We start from the raw sequence: 22,453 nt of genomic DNA on the forward strand, positions 1-22,453 counted from the left end.
ATGCTTAACTAGGCTTCACCACTGTGGAGAGCTGTCTCTGTTGAACTCTGTGAGTAAGGGTTGTGAAGAGTGGAAAGAGTAGATAAGCTGATGGACATATCACATAACAGTGTTATTTTGGCTCCAGCCATCCAAATACATCTACAGCATCCCACTGTCACACCTCTGCTGTAGCAGAGCTCTTGCCATGAACCTATGAATGCCAAACTTGTTAGCTACAGGCAAATAACATCTGAATAGTGTTTACCCTCCAGTGGATGACAGGGATGGGTGTCCTGCTGGGAGGAACTTCAGTGCTGGTGCTGCTTACACAGTCCCAAGAACATTTCTGTTTTCAAAAATGTTCTTTTGCATTTCAGCGTTCTCTTGCTGATCAAAAGTCTGTGTCTGTGCCTGGTGCAGGTGTTCAGCATTCACAAGCAAATCCCAGGATCCTGCTGCACTGAGCAAAGCTGCTACAGGAGAATGACCTGCACTCAGAGTTCTGTGTTTTCATCCTTTTCCTGAATGTTTGAAAGCCATTGGGCTCTGCATCTGTTTCCCTTCCTCCCAGTGCTGCCAGCACAGTGTGATCCTAACGGGTGCTGCAGTGACAATTACAGACACTGTGTGTTCTGCAGGCTGCCAGAGCCTGTTTGAGCATCAAAACACAAATGACACCTGGCTGTTCAGCTCTAGGATTGTAATCTGCATCCCCAGGTGCACCATGGAGAAAGTACCAGAAGGCACAAGGAAGGAACTTTGCCCAAAACACAATGTGTTTATTTTAAGCAGGTAGAAATTTAATGTATGCAGTGATTCACAAGGGAAATAGTCTCAACCAGTATAAACACATGGACCATCCTTGTTATTCCACTCAGTAATGAAAAATACATCTTAGAAACCTCTTTCCTGTAGAGAGAAAAAAGAAAACTTTTTGTGCTTGTAAAACTCTTATCTCTACTGGGAACTGTCCTCTGTGTTGCTGCTTCACAGACTGAAATAGAACTGTTAGCTGGCAAAATAGTACTGATGTCTTTACCACTTAGTGAGCTATAGGAAGACTTGTGTTTGTCTCCAGGCTGCTTTTCTGTGTATTCTCTGAGAAGTCTTGTGACTTTGGCCTGTTTTGGACAAAAAGGTGAAAATCTCAAGTGGAGGAAGGAGGATTGATCTTATGAGAACTGCAAGAAAAAATAAAGTATTGCAGGACTTTCCCTCTAAGGGAGCAAAACACTCCCTTTTAAATGAAGACTCTGTTTGCATGTGTTAATTCCCTTTGGTTTTTTGTGGGATGGAAAGGTCACTTTGTATCTATCTAAGCTATGAAAAAAATCAATTATTTAATCAATTTCTAAAGTAGATTTAGTGAAAATTACTAGTGTGGTGTGGCTTGGGCTTTGATATGTGGAGGTGTCCTCAAAAGCTACTAGAACAATCAATGCAGGGCATTGCTGGAAATAAACTTGCAGAAATGGTAGGGGAATTTTCTGTCCCATTCAGTATGTCCACGGGGTGTTTTTTTTTTCTCCCCTGCCCAGTCCCAGCGTGGCTTCCTCCTGGTGTTCCTACTGAAAGAATGGATCGCTGTGAGCAGATCAACAAAAGCAGTAATGCAGTTCACTTGAGCAGTCATGCATAAATATGAGCAGACTTTCTGCTGTTCAAACTGATGGGTAGCCTTCCCTGAAACCAGTTTTCCATGGGCTGCTCGCTCCTGCTACTTGGAGCTGTCTTGGTGATTTTGTCCCTGACAGACAGTATTGGTGTTCCCAGGTAGCTGGGCTGGGGAGTTCACAATGGGAAATTAATTTCCTGCTTTGAAAATGCCATGGGAAGGACTGGTAAAAGCCATATATTTCATTCTACTATTGCCTTGGAATTATTTTCTTCCAAGTGGTGTAACAGGCAGAGCCCTTCCAGCTGTTACACTGACCCACACCCAAAGCTGGCCTGTGCTCCTGCCTGTACACAGAGCATAAGCTCTCTGCCTTGTGCTCTTTGCAAACTTACATGTGGGTTTAAGAACACCAAATGGGAAGTAACACAAAATGAGAAGTGCCACACAGTGGAAATCTGGTTAGAGGTGGAAGTTCAATAAGCCTGCTGCTAGAACAGTAGAGGAAGGTACAAGTCCTTGTGATATGGAGTGCCTGGTTAACATCCACAAAGGAGAAATGCTTTTCATGCAGTCATCTTGAATAAGTCAGGTTTTTGGGCAGGTTTGAGATGGGTAATTATAATTTTGGTGTATACTTCAGAGGATATACACCTCTGAAGGGTTGGATTGTGTTAATGTTAAGAAAGTGTTACTGGAAAGAAACACAGCAGCAGGTGACTGTTCATGTAATGTGTTTCTTGGATGTCTGACTTGGAGTCATAGAATGGTATGAATAATTGATCTGTGCCAACACCAACAGCATACCTCATAATTATTTAATTAAAATAAATGCTGATGCTTCTGCAATCATGAGTTATTGGGTACATTTCAGAAAGTAGTATTCCTAGCAGGTGACTTCAACAAGCATCACTAGTGTACTCTGCTGCTCTGTTCAGTAGTTCATCAGTATTCTGAAAATAAGTCTAAAGCCACTGCTAATGTTGATTCAGTAGAGAAGCAGGCCATGCTGAGGACAAATTCAAAACCATGGCTAGAAATGATAGGAATGTTGGGATTTTCTTGCTTGAATATTCTGAATAGTATGTAAGTCTTTGGCAGAATGGGGGAGGTAGTGAAGTTTACCTTAGAGGTTTTGGAGAGATGATTAAATGGTGATTAAGAAAGATTGAGAAAGATACAAGCTCCTTACACTCAGTACAGTCAGATAATTGACTGTTAGTGAATTGATATGATCTTTGCAGCCTGATTTCTGTAGCTCCTCCATTATGCTGTGAAATGAGTCCAGTGAAATTGCATCCATCCGATACAGGCAAGTTTGGACTTCTGTGTGCCAGAAATGCTGATTTTTCACTGATTGTGCCTCACCAAAACAGTGAACCTGAAGAAGCAGGAAGAGGTTTGGGGAGGACAATCAAATTGATATTTTAAAAAAAACGAAAAAAAAAAAAAGAAAAAAGTAAAAAGCTGTCCAAGGACTCAAGAAAAGATACCTTGTACTGAGACATTAACAGGACCAATCTCTTGATTGCCTAAAAAGCTATTGAGAGGTGAGTTGGTTAAAACATGTGCATAATTGACTCTGAGGAACTCCTCTTTAATCCAGCAGAGAAGGAATTAATGGCTCAAGGCAGAAGGCAAACAAATAAGAAATTAGTCTGGCCTCACTGCCAGAAAGAATGATGGAGCCATTGTAGCAAACTACTAGCAGAGTAGTGAACTTGCATTTTGACCTCCAAAGGCCTTTAGTCTGGATGCCATAAACCACTACATTTCACAGAACCACTTAATGGGCTTTATGGAGGTGTGAGTGGATAAAATGGAACAGTGCCTGTGTGTTAGGCAGGAAATCAGAGCGGCTGTACCTTAAATTATGTGACTCTGACTAGTCCTGGTGCAATTGATTTCTGTTTTTCTGTGCTTTAGAAATAACCCCAAGACCAATTCAGTCATGTTCTTCATCCCTGTTTGTTCTTTTCTTTCCAAACTTTGTTTATGTCTCGATGTTTTATGCATCATAAGTGGTACATCCTGGATGTAAAGAACATTGTTCATGACAGAAGTGTCAGCTTGATGTTTGCACTTCAAATATGTCATGAAAATGAAAACTTCTTTATATGTTTTATATTTCTTAGAAATATCAGTGTAATGGTGAAATAGTGTATCTTACCTGTGTTGTGGTATTTATTTTATTGATTAAACTTTCTAGGAGATAGCACATAAACCCACGTACTTTAACGAATTATGTTAAATTCCAGTGGCATTTAAGTAATTCAGTTTCGTAATTTTCTCTTGCATTCAATGAGAAAATCCTATACAAAAAGTAAATCTGATGAATGTTGTAATTTAGCCTCTGATTGTTTCAGAATAATTTGTGATTGTTTACAGGCTGAAAATCAAAGAACTTTACAAGGCTGAGAAATCATTGAGCTCATTTAGTTTGATGCTGTGTAAAGCAAGGCAGTGGCCTTTCTTGAATTTAGCTAAACATTCAAGTTGAGACTGAATGTTAACAAAGAGAAGAGTTGCAAGTGATGGAGAGGTTGCCCTACTAAATACATTTCAAAATACCTTTGAGAAAAGAAGCTTGAAAAACAGACCTTGGTCTGCTCATGCCAGAAATATGCAATTAGCAAATTATTAACCTTGTTGTGAATGGTTTAAGTAACATGGTACTTGTTCTGTTTCACTTCTGATTGACTAAATAATAGCCACCATCAGCAGTCTCTGCTGTGTGCTGGATTGCAAAATCTGCTAATTAACACATTCGTTTCATATTGCTGCTGCCAATGTTTGCATTGAAGAACGTGGCTTTTTTTGGCCATATGGATGGGTGGGAATATCAAGATCGTGTTATGGCTCTGTGCTCATTCATGTGTGATGCTTTGTGCTCTGTTTTTCCCAAGACATCTAATCAGGCTTGGGGCTGAGCAGTGCCTTTTTGGAGAATCTTTAACTGAAAGGTCAAAATAAGCACAAGGCCCAGAGACAAGTCTTGCTGTCACTCTTCCCAGCCGCCCCCCCGCCCTCCTTTGTGTGTGTCTCTCCCTGTATACATATGTAGGAGTCCTTCACTCAGCACATTCATCTGTTATTTTCTTTCCTGAGACCCAGGGCTTTTACATGTCACAGTCTTCCCAAACAGAACACAGCTCTGTCAGCTGGATCTCCCTCAGGCTGGGGGTGGGTGATTTGTGGTGTGGGAGCTCCTGGCACTCACCTGCTGATGGGGCTGCTGGCCTTGCACCATTGCTGTGCACTGTCAGCTGCCTGGCATGCCTGTGTCTCAATTAACCACGTGTAGGTAGACCAGCATTTACCCTAAAGGCAGTATTTGCTTGTGGATTGGTATCTGGTGGTTCTTCAAGAGAGTGGGAAGGAAAGTGTGCCTTACAGTGGTCTCAGTGAGGTCTCCAGATGATGCCATGGAAGCTGAAGATTTGGATTTGCAGTCCAGATCGGGTCTGACAAAAGTAAATTTGCTCACACTTACCCTCTGCTACCTCCCATCCGTGCACTGAAAGCGTTACCAGGAAATTCCCTGTGGGAGAGCATAACCATCAGGAGGGGGAGATGGTAAAATCTGGGTATTTATTCCAGCTCTCAGGGTGCATCTGAGGAAGATGCCTTTGTTTTATTGAATGAGAGCTATTTTATGGTGTTGATGGGCTTATGCCTGTTGTAAGACTGTTTGAGGCAAGCAGCTCTTTTCCTTTTGCCGTCACTATTTTTCAGCCCTGCTTAGTTTCTCCTTTCCCTTATTCACCAAGTACAACTGAAATGAGGTACTGAGGCAGCCCATCTAGTTTTTTGTATGCAATCTAGCAAATATTAGTGCTGGAAACTGGGCTCTTGCTGCTGTTTGTCTGGTAACATTACCCTCTGTTGTTTCCTTGTGCTGCTTTTGAAAAGTGCTGGTTTGGTTTCTGTTTAAGAGGTGGTTGGTCCATAAATGTATTCTAACCCACCTAATAATTCTTCTCTCAAATCTTTCATCAGGTTTTTTCTGTTATATAGTTTAAAAAGAAAAAAAAACCCAAATGCCTTCCTTTACCCCTGGAAACAGCAGTCGTCTTGTTCTGCCGAGCTGAGTGCTGCTCATACTGATCACTGCTGTTCCCTTTGTCTTCGTTTATTTTAGAGTTAAGTTATAAGCTGTTTAAGACTAGGCTATTTTTGTTCTGTATTTTTGCAGGATCTTTTACATGGGTCTTCTAAACACTAAAATAAATGCTTTTAAAGACAAATGTACCATCTGGATCAGGGCAGGATGGTCATTGCTCTAAAAATGAAGTTTTGTGGATTTATTCTGATAAACCATTTTGGCAAGCACATGCCTGCACAGAGGAATGCCTGTCTCAGGCTGGGCTTATGACCATCTTCTGTCTTTATGTTGGATTGCCCTTTGTCAGCCAGATGCCTTATGATCCCACCTTCTCCCTGTCCCTCTTTTGACAGTAGCTGTGGTGCTCAGCAGGGGCTCCCTGGCTGTGTTTGCTTTAGCTGGAGAGGTGTTTGCCTTCACTGCAGAATTCCAGTTTCCAGCTGCCAGGAAACCTGGAGAGCTTTTGTTGATTTGTTAGGGCACAGTGCACCTCAGGAATGCCTTTGCTAAGGAGCTGGGAGTGATGGAGGGGATCCTGCCTGCTGCAGTGTGAACCTTTCTTGTTTCTCTCTACAGAAACACCAAGCAGGAATCCCCTAAAGCAAGGCAGGGAAATAGCTCACTTGGCTGACTACTTTGGAGAGTGTCAAAGTGAGACTCACATAGGTTTCCCTGGTACTGAAGTAAGGCAGTGAATGATAGCTGCAATTTTAAGTGAGCTTTTGTGGGGGATGATACTGTGAATTGCCCCACCAGAGGGTTTGTATGCATTTGGTTGGTGTTAAGAGCTGGCATTCCTGAGCCAATGACTAGGGCTTTTTTCTGGGACTTGGCTTTGGGCCACCTAAATCTTTTGCACTTGGAAGAAGCAAGTTTCAGCCTCTTTGGATTTGCAAACTTCTAAACATTTTACAGTACAGATACAACAATGGATTTGACATTTTAGTTATCTTTGGAGACAGCAAAAGTCTATGGGCTACAAGTTTAAAAACCACTGATGAGAGTGAGTCTTCCTGTACTAAGTTCAGTATAACACCATTACCTCTCTAATGTGTTGCAGCTATCTGATGTTCACCCCTTTTTTTTGCTTGTATTGCATGCACACACAAATGCATTTTCCTGGACTTTTTCTTTCATTTGAGATTTTGGAGGCTGTTGCCCCAGGTGATCTGAAAATGTTTGCTGTTTGTACAGGGTAGGATGGTCAGCTGGTCACTTTGTGCTGATCAAGTATTTGGTAGTTGCAGAGTAAGTTGTGTTTATGGGGCAGTGGTGCTGAGAAGGAATTTCCTTTCCTGGCTGAGGTAGAAAGGCTGTCCACGTACAGCTTTATTCCTTTGCTTTAGCATTCCTTGAGGTTGTTTCCCTATTTTACAAATGCATCTTTTGAGAACTGCCAGGAAAATGTCTCTCTCAAATGGAAATGGAAATTTCTGAGCTCACAGGAATGAAAACCTTTGGGTCTGTGCTCACTGAGTGAAAAGAGGATTACCAACCAGCCATTCTCCAGTGTGCAAAGCAGTGGAGCAAAGTCTGCAGAGACCCTCTGAAAGTTATTGGCTTTCCCAGGGAAGAGTGCTTGTGAATAGAATTGAATAAGGTTGCTTGCATCCCTCTTGGCTTCCCTGCTGCAAGTACAGAAAGCAGTGAAACTTGGAACTCAGTAGATGCCTGAATAAAGTGGGAAATGGGTATTTTTTAAAGTAGATTCCTTGTGAACAGGTCTAGAGCCAGTGTTCTTGCATTACTGTAAGAGAATTAATGGGTTTGTGACTGCATTCAGACCTGAAAAAAGCAGGGGGGCAATGCTGATTTTTCCAGAGCTGCTTGAAGGGTTCAGAAATGAGGATGGTGTGCTGGAGCAGATGCAGATGGCTTATTTTCACTGGGGACTGTTAAACCTGCCAAAGTGTAAACTGCATCTCAACAGGAAGATGTGAGACAAGGTCTGCACATCTCTCCCTCCTAATTACTACAGCTCAGCTGCTGCTGTCTCTTATGCTTACACATCTGAAAGGTGACAATGACAATGTCTTGAATGGCAAAGCAATAGGAAGAAGGGTCTTTTTTTTTTCCTGTAGTCTGCAACAAAGAAGTTATTCAACCAATAGTCAAAAATAACCCTATGAAAAACCTTTCTCCCAGAAACTGCATCTGTTATTCCAGAAGATAATAATTATTTCTGTAGATCTTGATGGCTTGTCTCCTGAGTGACTACAGATAAAGCAGTAACCAACTTTCTCCTCTTTCCCACACCAACAGCCTCAGGAATGTTCACAACAGCAGTAGGACTTCCATTTTTTGCTGTTCTTGCAGTTCTGCATTGGGTTACCTCTGTGCACATTATCTTTTTCAAGAAGTTGGAAAGCTCTTTTCACCTGTTCTGGCAAAAATCTCCTGTAGCACTTTGACAGTAGTTACTTTAGATGCCAAAACCCAGACTTACAGATCCTCTTCATTCATGGCATGCAAAAGATGAGGTAGTTTTTATGACCTCCTCTTAGAGGAGCAGGAGTGGGAAAGATGGTGCTGTGGTTCTGGTGGCATTGCAGTGGTACATCAAGAGTGGAGGCAGTGGCAGCTCCCAGCCTGGACTGCACGTGCTTGTTGGATTTGATGTTTCTCCCTCAAAATCTGTTTTTAGGTCAGGGTCTCTCTGGCAGTCTTGCTGGTTAGCTACAAGTGAGTTCAATCTTCCTTCACCCCTACTCTGTTTCACTGTATCCCTGTAAAGTTGGTTTAAGAAACAGCTGTGTGGAAGTTTGAGTTCCTGCCTCCTCACCTGTTCTATTTAGCTCAGGAGAACATGCTGCCAGGGCAGGATGGACTCTGATCAGACACTGCATGGGCTGATGGGGCTCCTCTTCTCTGGGGGAAAACACACAGCAGAAAAAAAGGCAAAGCAGTGCTTAAAACCACAGATTTTTTTTTAGGTGAGAGGAGAACATCCTTTTTCATAGCCAGTTCACAAATAGGGAATAGAAGTTGAAGCAAGAGGGGATGCCTGTCCATTTGTATCAGCCTGGGAAGTGGTGGATTTCTCTCGAGGCCTTTGCTTCAGGCATCTTGCCAAAAGGCATCTAGTCTCTATTCAGTTCAAACACATACAGTTCCTAAGCCCAAAGTGTGCAGAAAGCTCATGAACTGTGATCAGCTGAAGGCCAGAATGCATGACCTGCTGCTTCATAAAATCAATGAATTGAAGAGCTGTGACTTCTGGATGCTTTGGAAGTATGATCAGCACCTGCTGTGCAATGTGAACCTAAAGAGCATCAAAGGGTAATCAGTTCAAACATAGATCTAACCTGTATATATGGTACGAAAGTATCCTGGAATCTGTACTGAAAATTAGGATTTACATAAGTGAAGTAATTTGGCAAGCACATGCAATCACTTTCTTCATGATCCTGTGTATGGGATTTCTTTCTTCCGAGCACAAAGAATTCAAGACAAATTTTACTTTGGAGCTAAAAGGCAAGTTTTTAGCAAAGGCAGTGAAAGCAGTGTTGGGACAGACTCCAGGTTGTTGGTGTTCCTGAAGAAACACAAACAACTGCAGAGAAGGGTATAGCTCAGATCCTTTTGCCAGCGTGCTTAGCAGGCAGCCCTGTACCAGATCTGGTTCAGGCTTCGACAAGTGACCTCTGTCACTGGACAGGAACATAAAGAGCCTCAGTGAGCTTTGGCTGAACTAGGCTTTTGCCTGTCTGCTCTGGAGAGAGAGTAACCTCAGTGTTCCCTTCCCTCCCTCAGTGTGTCTGTGAAAATACTAACTTGATTTAGCTGCCAAAAAAAGACATTTGAAAAGTGTACATTGCTCTCCTGTGTCCCAACTTCTGTAAAATATGGGTTATGGTTGGTTCCTGTATATGGCACTCAGTAATTTTACAGAAGAGAAAAAGGCACCACTGCAACTATCCACACAACACTTAATACAGTGAGGTCTTAGTCTGTGCTAGGGCTCCAGAGTGCTATTCTGGGCATTATGAACCTGATTATATTACACACAGAGCTCAGATGGCTCAGAGCCACACTCAGGATATTAACTGTTTCTATTAAGCTTTGCATTTAGAGATCCTTCCGTCAGAGGAGGGGAGCAATGCTGGACGAGCTGGCATTCCCACAGCAGAGCAGTGTGTGTGAGTATGGTTAGGGAGTGTTTTGTATTTCATTTGCACAAGTGGTAACCTGGGTTCCGGAGTTTGCTAACTTATGAGTGCTCAGTGTAATAACCTTTTCAATGTACTCATTTTGTAGCTGCAGGTGTTGTGGAGGAGATGCTTGCTGATGTAGATGTACAAGAGTGCAGGAGAAACCTTACAAAGTGCTATAAATGTATCACAAGGGGAAATCCATACATAGTCATGTATGACATAATCCATATATGACATAGTGTCATCTGGCAGAGAATGTGATAAAGTGGCATTGACTGTGATTACTTGTGATTCTTGACAACTTGCACCCTTGGAAGAGTGTTTTTAAGATGTATTTTAGTTTTTGATTAAGGTGGCTGTAGGAATAGTGAAGGTCTTTCCATTTCTCTCAAAAAAAATGTTTCTTTTTGTGGTTTTGTTTTGTACTTTTTCAGATTTTGTAAAAACAAACAACCTGAAAGCCCAAACAACAACAATAATAAAAGCCTTTGTGGATCACCTCTGTCATCCAAACAAACTTGATGAGTTTCTCACTGTTTGAATACACACTGTCTGCCAGGTGGGAACTGTGTAGCTCTTTCTTCCCTCATCACCTTGCAAGTGCAGGAAGAGATAAGAGGAATTTATTTAATCCTGCTCTCACACTGGCTGAATTTGAATCACACTACCAGACAGGTATGCTGAATTTGGAGCCTAAATGGCTACCTTGGTAGGAAAGGGGGGCAGAGATTATGGCTTTTAGGGATATGAGGCACTGGGATAGTGCTAGTGGGAGAAGAGGGATGCTGGACATGGTAGCACATGCTGTTGGTAAAGCAGCCTCTCATCTTGCCCTGGAGGTAATGGGAATTTGCCTTTGCAGGGCTTGGGGCTCTTTTCAATAAAACTGCATTTTGCAGCTCCTTTCTCTGTACTGGGAGAGATGCAGGTGTTGAGCAGGGACTGGCTACTGTGCAGCAAAGTTATCCTTTGCAGGAGACAGAAACAAGTGGATGGAGGTATCCAAGTGCCATGTGGATCCACATGCCACTGTTCAACTCATGCTTTGGCTGAAGGAGAGGGGTTGAGTTTGCATGTGTTTTACTGAAGAATATCCCCTTTCTCAGCAAGCAAACAGCTGACATCTTGACCTTGCAAAGGCTTGGACATCTTTACATTTTGAAAGCACTGCTCTCCAAATGTGGGTCTATAGCGCAAGAAATGCACGTGATGACCTTGGTCTTCTGTGCCTTCTTGGCTACATTTTTTGTCTGGGATGCCAGTGACCCTGAGATCTGAACATTTTCCTCTGCTGTTTTGTGTTAAAAATGAAGAACAAATTGTAATGTGTGGAAGCAGTTTGTGTGATGGAACCCATCAAAATAAACTTGAGGGGATAGTGGTGTTGATTGAGAGAGCTTGACTGAAACCTGGTAATTGGGCTGGGTATAGTGAGAAGGAAAAGGGCAGCCAGGAAGGGACTGAATGGAAATCAGTCCCCGAAATAAATATTGCATGAGTGGGACATAAAGAGTCTCCTTCAAATCAGATTCTGTGCCTGAGCCTTCCTCCAGAATTTCCTGCAATTTAGACAAATGACCAACTTCAGATTTTTTAAGTGGTGTTTGTGCTGAACACTTGCAGCCGTGCCTTCCCATCCAGCTGCTGAGCAGAAATCCTTGTTCTTCAGTCTTGCTGGGAGCTGCTGTGTGCTTTTTTGTGGCAGCAGCTTTTTGCAATAGGAGCTCCCCCCCGGCCCAGGATGGCTTTTTCTGTGAAAGAAGGCAGCGCAGGCAGCAGACATTATCCCCTTGCCGGAAGGAGGGACCCGGGCTCCCTGGGGAGGAGGGACGGGGAGCGAGTGATTCATTGCAGCTGGCTGCAGTTTGGCCTCCTCTCTCTCTTTGCCCTGGGTGCCAGCGAGTGACAGCTTGTGGGCAGCAGGCCAAGCTGTGAAAAGAGGAGTGTGTGAGGCCTTTAGCTTTCTCATGCTTTATCAAGCTGCAAAGAATAGCTCGATATTCAGCCAGCGTTGGTGCAGGTCAGGAGAATGGAAATGCGAACTTAACTCCTGACATGCTGGCTGATGGCTGACCGCAGGCTCTGCGCCCACGACGGCGGCTTTGTACCGCAGCACGTGGGGCAGAAGGGAGGAAAAGTGCCTTGATGACATGGTAAAGATAACTTTTTGTTAAGTGGGCAGCCTCTGGGGCCTGCTGGGAGAGTGGAAAGATGGAAAAAAAGGGCTTTCCTCTTGTGGCTTGCTGGCTGTGAGCTGGTGGAGGATGGAAACGCTGGAAAATAGAGCTGCAGGAATGATGAGCGTCCTGGGAAAGCGAGAGGGAGTGTGCTGGCCGAGTGGCAGGTGTGTCCCCTCGCTGGGGCTGTGGTGGCGGGGCCGGGATGCCCCAGGTCCTGCCCGCCGGCACGCAGGGAGTTAAGCTCCTCACCGCCCGGGGGTGAGCCTGCTTCGGGGTGTTGAGCTCCATTCCCACGGCTTTTCCTCTCTGAGGGCTGGGGGAGGGATCGCCTGGAACAAGTGAAATGCCTGGAGGCTGGAAAGCAGCACCCCGGCCCCTCTGGCCTTGGGCTGATCTGGCTTCACGGCAGGCTGGGCAGGGGCTGCCAGCCAAGGCCGGGCTCTGTCGCTGCTGGGCAAGAGCCTGGGTTGTTTCTCTCCTTTAGGCAAAGAGAGATGGCTTTGCAGGCAGTGCAAAGTGCCTGCCTAAGGACTGAAATAACAGAATTCTCAGCTGGAAGGACATGAAGTAGAAATGAAGCCCGAGCAGTCCTATGGGCAGATCACAGCACAGGTTAACACCCAGGTTTTGTGGCTGAGGGAGAGCAGCAGCGCTGGGTTCCCTGGTTTCTCAAAGGCACAAGGGAGCAGAGTCCTTTCTTCCCGATGCTGACTCTGCCTTCTCCTCCTGCATCACTTTGAGCTGCTGAGTTGAGTTGTTTGAAGTCCTGAGGAGCAGGAAAAGGGCAGGTGAAAGTCTGAGAGGCTGGGTAAGGCAGTTAGTAAGTACTCAGAGCACAGCCTGCAGCTACCTGTGAGCCTAAATCCCACTCTCTCCATCAGCAGGGCAGGGCTGTTGGAGAGCAAGAGTTTTGCAACATCCTGGTTTGCTGTTGAGCTGTGTGTGTCTGCGTGAGGTACTAATCCCAGTCAGCACCTATCTCCCACCAGAGGGAGAAGGGAGTTTGTGTGCCTGTTCAGCCCCTAGAAAGACAACGAAGTCCCCTCTGAGGTCTGTGTGCAGTCCCTATTCTCAACAGTTTTTGAATTCAAGGCAAAGTGAACTGCTGTGAGCAAATGGGTCCCAGTAGCAGCATAAAGGAGAGATGTACTGTGGGCTCAGAGTGCAGTCACACAGTTTGATTCTGATGGGCTGTGTTTGTGCTGTATAGACCAGGTTATGCCAAAAGCCTGGCAAAGCTGTGGTTAGAGACTGGATTTTTGCTTGTGCATGGGGTGTCTGTCTTTGCATCTGCCCCAGATCTCCTTTACAAAGAACGAAGTACTGTGATCCTCCCACTTGCTGTGCTGGCTTCTGTGGCAGGAGGATCTGGAGGGGAGAGGGTTTGGGAAGTGTTGCCTGTGTGGGCAGAGGCTTTGTGTAGCGTGGGTTAGCACCCAGTTATAGACCTTAGTGGTAAAACAACAGGGTGCAAATATTCTGCAAATACCAGACTCATGGTGGATCTTGTTGATTGTTATTGCCAAAATCCTAATAAAGACTGGTAGGCAGGAGCCCTAGTTGTCTTTTCTGCAGCTAGGCTCCTAATAATGGTTGCCGAGCTCTGCTCTCAAGTGTTCTGCAGCTCTTTGCTCTGTCCATTTATTCACCCAGCACTGGAAAATGTGGCTGGAGTGGGAGCTGGAGTCCCAGACTGATCTGAGCCCTGTGTAACACAGACCTGCAGTGGATGCACGAAGAGAAACTCTCACTGGCTGCGGGGTAGCTTGGGACTCAGGTGCAGCAAAGGCACCAGCGAGAGCTGGCTCCCCTGCAGGGACAGGGGCTGTGTTCCCATTGTGCCTGTTCCCATTTGCTCCTGTCCAGCCTCTTCTCATTATTCTCGCCTTGAGCTGTCTCAGGCCCAAAGGCAAAGTGCTGCAGAAGGCTCTGTGGGCTTTCCCTTAAGAGATGTGAGGTCCTTAGAGAGTGGCTGTTCAGGGGAAGCACTGCAGTGGGCTGAATTGAGGCTGTTTCAGGCTGTGCAGCTCTGAGCTAATCTCCCAGAGGCAGAGACATTACTCACCAATCAGGAATGTGTCTGTATTTTTCCTAATGAGTACAAAACATTTTATCCCTGTTCATTAGCAGAGAGTTAGCGTGTGCAGTTGCTATGCCAACAGACTCCTCTCCTCCGCAGACCCACTGGGGGTGTCTTCCCTGCCATGGTTAGAAGGGTGAACAGGAAGGCTGGTTCTGGCAAGAAAGATCCCATTGTTTTCCCAGGGCTGCCTGGACTTTGTGCAGCTGGCCAGACCATGCCTTCTCGGAGGAAGGGAACCACAGTGGGAGTCAAGTGAAACAGATTTAATTTATTGGAAAAATAGTCTTTGCATTTCATGCTCTGTTGTTTTTTCCAGCTTGAGGCACACCCTTCAGTAAGAGAAATGAAGGTGTCTCAACGTTCCCAAGAGTCCAGATGGTAAGCAAAATGTGCCCGGAGTCAGCACTGGGATGCCCATGGACAGCTGCAGCCTGCTGGGCTCCTCCTTGTTCCTGATCATCTCCCTGAGGGTGGCCACTGTCATGCTGGGCAGCCTCTGGATGCTGCTGCGTGACGAACCCACCTGACCAACTGTACCACCTGTGATTAGTTGGACGAGTTCTCCAGGCACGTGGTCTACTGGAAAGAGTGAGTGGCTGGATGTGGGAGTGTTCACTTGTTCCCTTTGCAAAGGGAGCATTCTCTTTATGCAGGGAAATCCTGTGGATGAAAGACATCTCTTCAACAGAAGCTCTGTATATCTGCTGTAAGCAGATATATTTACTCCAGAAGTTGCATATTTGCCTGTCATTTTTTCTTTTGTCACCCTAACTTTCTTGAGAGAATGATTGGAAATTGTGGGTTGCAATGCTACCAAAGTCAGGCCACTGCACACCTTTTACAAGTCTTCTTGGCACCTCTGGTGCTGCACTTGAAATATAAAAATTACTTCTGAACTTTGAGTTTTCTGTAGAAGTGAATTAATTTAACCTACAGACAGAAACAAACCAAAAATCCAAAACAAAACCATGAGTTTCTGATAGTGATCACTAAATATAAATGGGCCACTAAGTGTTACCAAATCTGAAGACAGACTCCTGGAGCAGGAGTGATGTTCATCTCTGTCTGTCAGTTACCATGGAGTGTGATGAGCTGCTTTGCACTGGCTGAGCTTTGTGGTGTTGACAGCTGTAGACCCTTGAAGAAATGTCTCCCTGAAACTGAATTCTTTCAGGCTGCTTCCTGTTAGACAGGATAGTTACAACTCCGCTGTCAGTTTGCCTGATGAAGCACTCCTTAGGTGAATACATGGAATTTGAATATGGGAATTTGAATATCAAATGTAGGGTGGTACACCAGAGATCCCAGACTGAATAAGTTGCTGGAGTTCTGCAAGTCTGCATGAACTTCTGGCTGGGAAGTGAAATCCTGGCACCTGGATACTAGGAGCTGATGTGCATGAGTCACTGACTTGCACTGGGGAGATGAGTATCACGTTAGAGCACTGGGAGTACAGGAGCCCTTCATCAGAAACATGTCTGCTTGTTGGACTTGCAGCTATAACTTTAGGAGAAATGAAATCAGCAGAAATAAAAACAATTAACAAAGTGAGACAGCAACCCCAGCCCAAACCTCTCTGGGGTGCAACCTGTATATTTCAGTTTGGTGGTAGACCTGGATGGAACTCTTAGATAATAAAGAGCAAGTTTTCAGAAAAATCTCTTTCAATCTAGAGCGTCCAAGAATAAATCCTGAATACATACAACAAATGTACAAAGATTGGAGAGTCTGGTTGCCTCAGTTTTGAATTGCTCTGGGTAGTTCCAGTAAAACCACTAAATCAAAGCTGTTTGAAATAGGGAATGAGTAAGTACTTGAGATGACTTGAATTCAGGCCAGTCTCTTCTGTATCCATGCTTTCAGGGTACATAAAAAAACCCAACATCATAAGGAGGCCAGAGGATTGTATGTTGTATTCTTTGAGATATTGAGGTGATTCTTTCCAGATCCTATTGAAAAAGTGCCCCAGCAGAAGTACACTAGAGGACATGCTTTTTAGTACCTTTAAGTGTGAAAGATCATGTCTGAACAAACTAACTTCTGAAATGTGAGTTACGGTTATTATCTGAGTCGTGCTCAACTTCATTCCTGTGCAGCCGGAGTAGCGACTTGGTGTTACCTAGGAGAGTGTTACTTGTTCCTTTCTCTTCCCTCCCTTTTAGTTCAGGGACTGATTTTCTGCCCTATTTTCTGTGCACCACCAGTTTTTAAGAATAAAGATAAATACACAACTGCAGTGCTGTGTGCAAGGCAAAAATTCTTCAGGAGAAACATTCACCTTTGCCTCTGAAAACACCTCAGGTGCTCACAGAACCTTGGGAGAAGGGTTCTTTTTTTTGTCAGGACCAGTTATGGGCCATTTATGGGGTGAGGTGTTCCTTCTAACCCTTAGTGTGTGGTTCAAAACCCTAAATTGTGGGGTAGGTTTATATTTTTAAGAAGCTGTTAGCAGCGAGTATTGTAACTCTAGGTAATATATTGTTCTGTTGGGTTTAATGTCCTTCTTTCTCTTTTTTAATTCTAGTTATACTTCTACATATCCGCATCTTTAAAAACACTTTTTTGACTCTTAATAGTAAAACTGGCAAAGAACAGAGTAAAGCCAGGAAAATTATTTCAGCCTGACAGGAAAGTTGAGGTTGCTTAGTCAGCTAAGCATGTATTATTAACAAAGTTCAATATCTCATAAAGACTGTGGGAAGCAATTAGGGTTACTGCATTTGTGAAAGAAATCACTCAGGATTTTTGGGAGTCACGATACAAACAGTCTCCAAACCCAAATATTCTTACATTACTCTGCAGAACAAGGCCTGGTAACCATATTTTTCTGTGTAGTGTCAGGAAATCTATAAAGACTGTGCCTATACATGAGGAAAAACTGCTGGATTTAAATGTTCATGAAGAATGTATGACCAAATAAAGCTCTGGCACACAATCATGTGAGGGATCTACCCTCCATCATGGTAGGCTGATTCAACCATTAGATAATTTGTATTTTCAAAAAACTTAACAGGGAAAGAAAGTTTTTTAAAAATACACCCTGTTCTGCTGGAAGAAGGATGCAGCTGAATGCTGTGGCTTGAAAGTAAACTTGCTTTTGAACAAACTCAGTTTAAGGAGTTAGGCAGAATATTTTAACAGAGAACTACCAGATGAGCAATTCACTATAGATTTGGGGAATCCCTGCTGTATTTGATAACCATCACACTAACTCCTCCAGCTCTTATGAAAGTTGAGTTTTCTACAGCTTTAGGAAAACCATTGCCATCTTAATGGAGGTATCTTCAATTTTTAAAACTGGAACAGCAGCAACAATTAACAGAAGTGAGTGTTACCTTCCATAGAAAGCACAACAGAATAAGTTGGGATTCTTCCACCTGAAAAACAATAAATGGCAGTTACCTTCAATTCCTGAATCACCTGGAATGTTTAGAGGCGTAGCAGCTTTTTCTTCCCTCCTTTTCCATTAGAAGTATGAATAAGGTGTTGCATGAAGACAGCATGGAGTAAGCTTAAAACCAAGTAACAGCTTAGTCCTTAATGTGTGTAGTTAACATGGGAAGCTTCTTGTCACAGGATGTTTGTGAATGCTAAATATTTGTGTGTATGTGAGGACATGGGACAGGTCTGTAGAAAGAGGAGTTAATGAAGGTTACTAAATGCATGGAAGCCACTTTTATCCCAAGAAGTCGCTGAGCTGCTCATTGTTGAAGCCTGGGAGAGTATTCAGGGAGGTAAAGTTCTAGTATGGGTTTGCTTCAGTCTGATGTTTCAGGCCAGAGCCAGACAAGTGCAGCCTGGTTTGTCAGCATGGGGTGGGAGGTAGGATGCTAATAAATTTGTTAAAAAAAGAGACTGGCACAGCTTGTGTTCTAGGTTGGTTTTGTGCTGCTTGTCATGTACAACATGCAACTCTTGCTTGCTGAAGGCACTGCCTTGGGCTGCTGGAGTCTGCAGGCTGTTGACTTGAATTTGAAGAGTGGCGGAGAGTGTATGTCTAGAAACTATACAGGTAGGGAAAGTGGTGTGAAGATGAATATTGTAAGCAGAGAAGCTGACTTTCCCCTTTTCTCTGTGGCAAATGCTGTTCCTGCTATTATGGGGTGGTAGGTTTTATTGAGATACAGAGACTGCCTTGGCTGTTAGCCTACATCTTATTCGTGTTAATTTCCCTCCTTTGAAAGGGTGTTTCTTGCTTTGTAATGGACTCTAACTTGAGCTAAAATGGGTGATAAGCTGATGCATGAACAGTAAAACCTCTGTTCCAAAGCTTTTTCAAACTAAAAATGTCATGGCCTACGTGAGTTCATACTCTTCAGAAGTACTCAAAACACTGGTCCTATTTTAGGTCCTGTCTAAACATTTAAAAATAACTCAAAAACAGGGCTCTCTTCTAGATGCTTCACCCTTGAAAGCCAGCTCTTGCAGTTGGTTTTATGTGCTTGCCCAAATGTGCAGAGGGCACAGTACAGAACAGCCCTAGTTGTTCCTTTGAACTTTTAATTTCAGAAAGAAGAGAACAAGTTCAGGCTGTATGTTGTTTTGTGTCTGGAGATGTAGTCTCTGCTGTTTTGAGTTTTGGGGGTGGGAGATTTAAAACTTTTTGTTGACTAACTTTGCTTCTGTGATCCCTGGGGAACAGCTATGCAGAGCTGACCGGTAGCGGAACTATGGTGCTGTGTATTCTTGGAGGCAGGCTCTTACGACTGAAAACTGAGTTGGTGTGCTTTGAGAGGCTATAGCCTCTCTCCAAGGATACAGGAACAGTCTTGTGTATATACCGTGTTCTGTAGTGAGCGTTACTCCATGGAGTGGCTGAGGAGTTGCGTGTTCAGATTACAGCTGTGGGGAATACAGACAGGCCTGGGGCTGAGGGAGAATCCAGGTGAAGGGGCTGAAGTTCCTTTCCTGTTGATTGCTCCCCTTTTATCTTGATTTAGCCAACTCTGATGCAGGAAGAAGTTTCTGTCCCAAACCCTAAGTCTCATCATTGTAGGGTAGCAATGTGCTCAGTTGTTACCCCATTTACACAGTATCTTTCCTCGTTTGTTCTCAGTTTCTCAGTTATTGTTTTCATCAGTAGCTTGGCTCAAGCAGTGATTCTCTCTTAGCTTGCTCCTGTGTGTGCTGGACCTGTCTGCTGTTCTCCAGATAGTCTGTCCAGATTAGTTTTAGGTTGAACCCATCTTTAGCCAGTGTGATCTTTTCTATTCCTAGTTGATCCATGATTTTAACTAGTGTATTTCCCACTAAGCCCTGAGAAGATTTAAACTGAAACTTTTTTATGATGCTAAATTTGTGTGAGCCCCACCATGGACTCCTGGGTTGATGTTGGGTGGCTGATTACTCAGTTTGATCCATGTGTAAGTCTGAACAGTGCTGTCTGAGCCACACTTTTGTGGGGTTTTGATTAGTTATCTGTGTGTGGCAGAGTACACTGTTTCCTTTCCCAGAGGAAGGCACAGTCCCTGCCATGTGTGTGGAATACTCAGTTTAAAATAACAGAGGAGGGCTGCCTGGAACTGGGACAGTCTGCAAACAGAACTGTGGTGACCACAGGCTATCCTGGTTTATCCTTCTAGCACAGATGTTCATACTTCTCCCTTGTTTCCTTACCAGTCTCTCTGTTCTGTCTAGCTGCTCCTTCTAGCAGAGGAGCAGCCACTCAGCTGTAGAACTCAGTTCTGTTCCTGACAAACTACTGTAAATCTGATTTTCCTGTTTCCTGGGCACTTTTTTGCCCAGGGGTGACCCTGGCAGGCAGCAAGGTCTTGAATTGCCAACAGTCAGCCAGTTATACTGGCTGAAATTCCTGCTCGTGCAGTTTGCATTTCAGATTGGCACTGCAGACCTGTTTAGTGCATCTCTACAACCCTCGGGTGAAGGTCTGAGCTTCCCTGAAAGGGGAAAGAATGAGCCAGTCAGTCCTGCTCAGCCAGTGACTGTCAGACTGTGCAGGTGGGAGGGTAGCAAACCAGATGAAGAACAGTCTCAACCAAAAAGTCTTTAAAATTCATGGCTCTCATGAGCAGGTAGCTGGTTCTAAACCCTTGTGCCTCTAGGACAGCACCAAATAAGTTTTCTTAGCCCTGAACCAGGAGCTCAAATATTTTGCCAGAAAAAGTTACGGTCTCCTTAAAGAGTGAACAGAAACTCATGTTTCTTATAGCCACTTGAAGCTATAAAAGTTCTTACTGGGAATTTTTTTCTTGTTATGCAGTTTCTTGTTCTGGATAAGACATGACTAGATGTCTGCATGTTAACAAAATAACTGGAGAACTCTTGCTCCACATGGTTTATTTCTCTAAGTACCAAATCCTGCAGGGTCCCAGCTTCTGCTTCCTTTGCCACTTAATTTTCCTGTTGCTTATTTTCACTCCTTCAGGCTGTGGACCCAGTGTAGTATGGAGATCATTGCCTGGTGACCTGTGCTCGGCAATAGTTCTCTCACCTCTCTCTATATGCAGTTTGGTGCTCTGAATTTTATCCTTGAAACAAGAAACTTCCAAGTGTGGGCAGTGTCTAGCATGGAAGGCTGTGGTTGTGCAGTAGAAGAATAAGGTTGCATGACTGCTGCCAGCCTGTGACTCCAACCAGGTGCACCTTGAATGCCCTTCATGGATGGTTCCTGGGCCACCATTCCATGTTGGACTCCATTTGAAAGCACTGAATATCCAGCCTGCATGGAACAGCCTTTGTTCAGAGCTGTTGAGACTGGGGTGAAGTTGATCCTGGCTCTCAGGTCTGCACCCAACCTGTTCAGGCTTCTGAACAAGTGTGGTGAGAGCTGTTGTTCCTTAGATGTGTTATGTAGGTGTGAAGCTTCCCAAGCTTGGGAAGGTCCCCAGGCTTTGTGAACAGCATGGTGTGTTGTTATCTGTTACTGGCTTTGTGAAGGCCTTGGCATTGCCTTCCTGAGGTGGAAGAAAATGTCTGGTCACCTCAGTTTGGATCATTATCTAACAAACCTGTGTAACCTAACTGCCAGACTATTGAGCCTAGTAGTTCACAGCTGATGACTGAGAACCTTCCAGGCTGAGGCACTAATTAATGGAAGATAATTGATCAAAGCGTCATTTCTGATAATGCTTTAACATAACTTGAGTAATACAAGGTAGAATATACCTCATCTTGGTTTGAAGGCAAACCACAAGCAGATTGTGGTAGTGATGTGGAGTTCTGTTTATTCTGGTGTCTCTTCTAGATGGGAGGGGTAGGTACTACTTATGTGGCTGCATTGCATTAAATGTATTTGCGTGTTACAGCCTGTATTCATAGCTACAGCCAGAACTGCTGACACTCTTGGAGTGAGAGGGGAAGACTGTGAAATTGCTGTCAGGATGTGTGGTTCTCCAGAAGATTACGGGAGGACAGAAAAGTGAATTTTATTTGAAATGAAGGAAAACACCAAGAAGAATTCTTCTTGTCCACCCAGGGCACACTAGTTCTTTAACAGTACAGAGCACCCTGCACTGCTCAATGTCTGCAGAGCAAAATTATTTACTCAAGACAGGCTACAGTACTTAACATTTCACATTTGCATCTTGACAACTGGATGGTGGAGCTTGGGATGTGGTCCTTGTGTGTCTGCTTGTGGTCTGTACCACTGATGGCATGAACTCCTTCTGTGGTGAGCCTCTGTTCTCCCTTCCACTGTGCAAACCTGCAGGGCTGAATGCTGGCATGGAGACCATGAGGTTTTCTCTTGGAGTGAAAGTCTAGGACTGGTGCTTTTTCACAAGAGTTTCATAGGATGTTTGAAGCTTCTCTCTTGCTGGGTTACTCCAAGGCCAGGCTGGATGCCTTGGGGGTGTGGCCTTTGCCTCTGTGAGAGCTTGGTTAGGGGTCACAGTCCTGTCCTCTGGGAAGCATGTGCTGTTTGCAGAGATCTTCTCTCTCCCTTCTGCAGGGCATCCTGCCAAGGAAAACAGACTTTAAGGCAGAAGTGATTACACTGAGATCGTGTGCCGTCCTGGCTGTTTCTGGATAAAGCAGCTGGGCATTTCTGCTTTATAGAAATTGGCACAAAACAGCTATGGCAGAATAGGATTCTGGCTTTTGTAGCTGGTGGAGGCAAAGCTGAGAACAGGAGGATCCTTGCTGAAGCTGGGAGAGGTGCCCCTAATGACAGGGAGGGCAGTGTGGTTGGGAAGGTGTGCCTTGTTTGAGGTGGAGGCCGGTAAAATATGAATCACATCTGTTTGAAGTAGTGATGAAATCCCAGATGAAGGTTTTCTGTAGTACCTGACCAAACAGTCTGGTGTGCTCCAGCTTTCCTTTCTCCCTGGTTAGAACGGATGGTCCTGACCTACTTTTCGCAATCGTGGTTCTGCT

At 44.3% G+C, this 22,453-nt stretch overlaps 1 protein-coding gene across 5 annotated transcripts in view; it reads left to right on the forward strand.

Moving 5' to 3' along the window:
• Positions 1-22,453, forward strand: part of PLXNB1 (plexin B1) — a 77,108-nt gene that overhangs the window by 7,097 nt on the left and 47,558 nt on the right. For 2 of the 5 annotated variants that reach the window (XM_021531427.3, XM_031505996.2), the window contains exon 2: positions 14,436-14,707. The exons of 1 other annotated variant lie outside the window; for it this stretch is intronic. The gene's annotated coding sequence lies outside the window, so the exon portion shown is untranslated. The remainder of the gene's footprint in view (positions 1-14,435; positions 14,708-22,453) is intronic. 2 more of the 5 variants (XM_021531432.3, XM_021531442.3) reach the window with 2 other exon arrangements.

The sequence above is a fragment of the Lonchura striata genome, chromosome 12 (assembly GCF_046129695.1).
Source record: "Lonchura striata isolate bLonStr1 chromosome 12, bLonStr1.mat, whole genome shotgun sequence".
Lineage (NCBI taxonomy): Eukaryota > Metazoa > Chordata > Aves > Passeriformes > Estrildidae > Lonchura > Lonchura striata.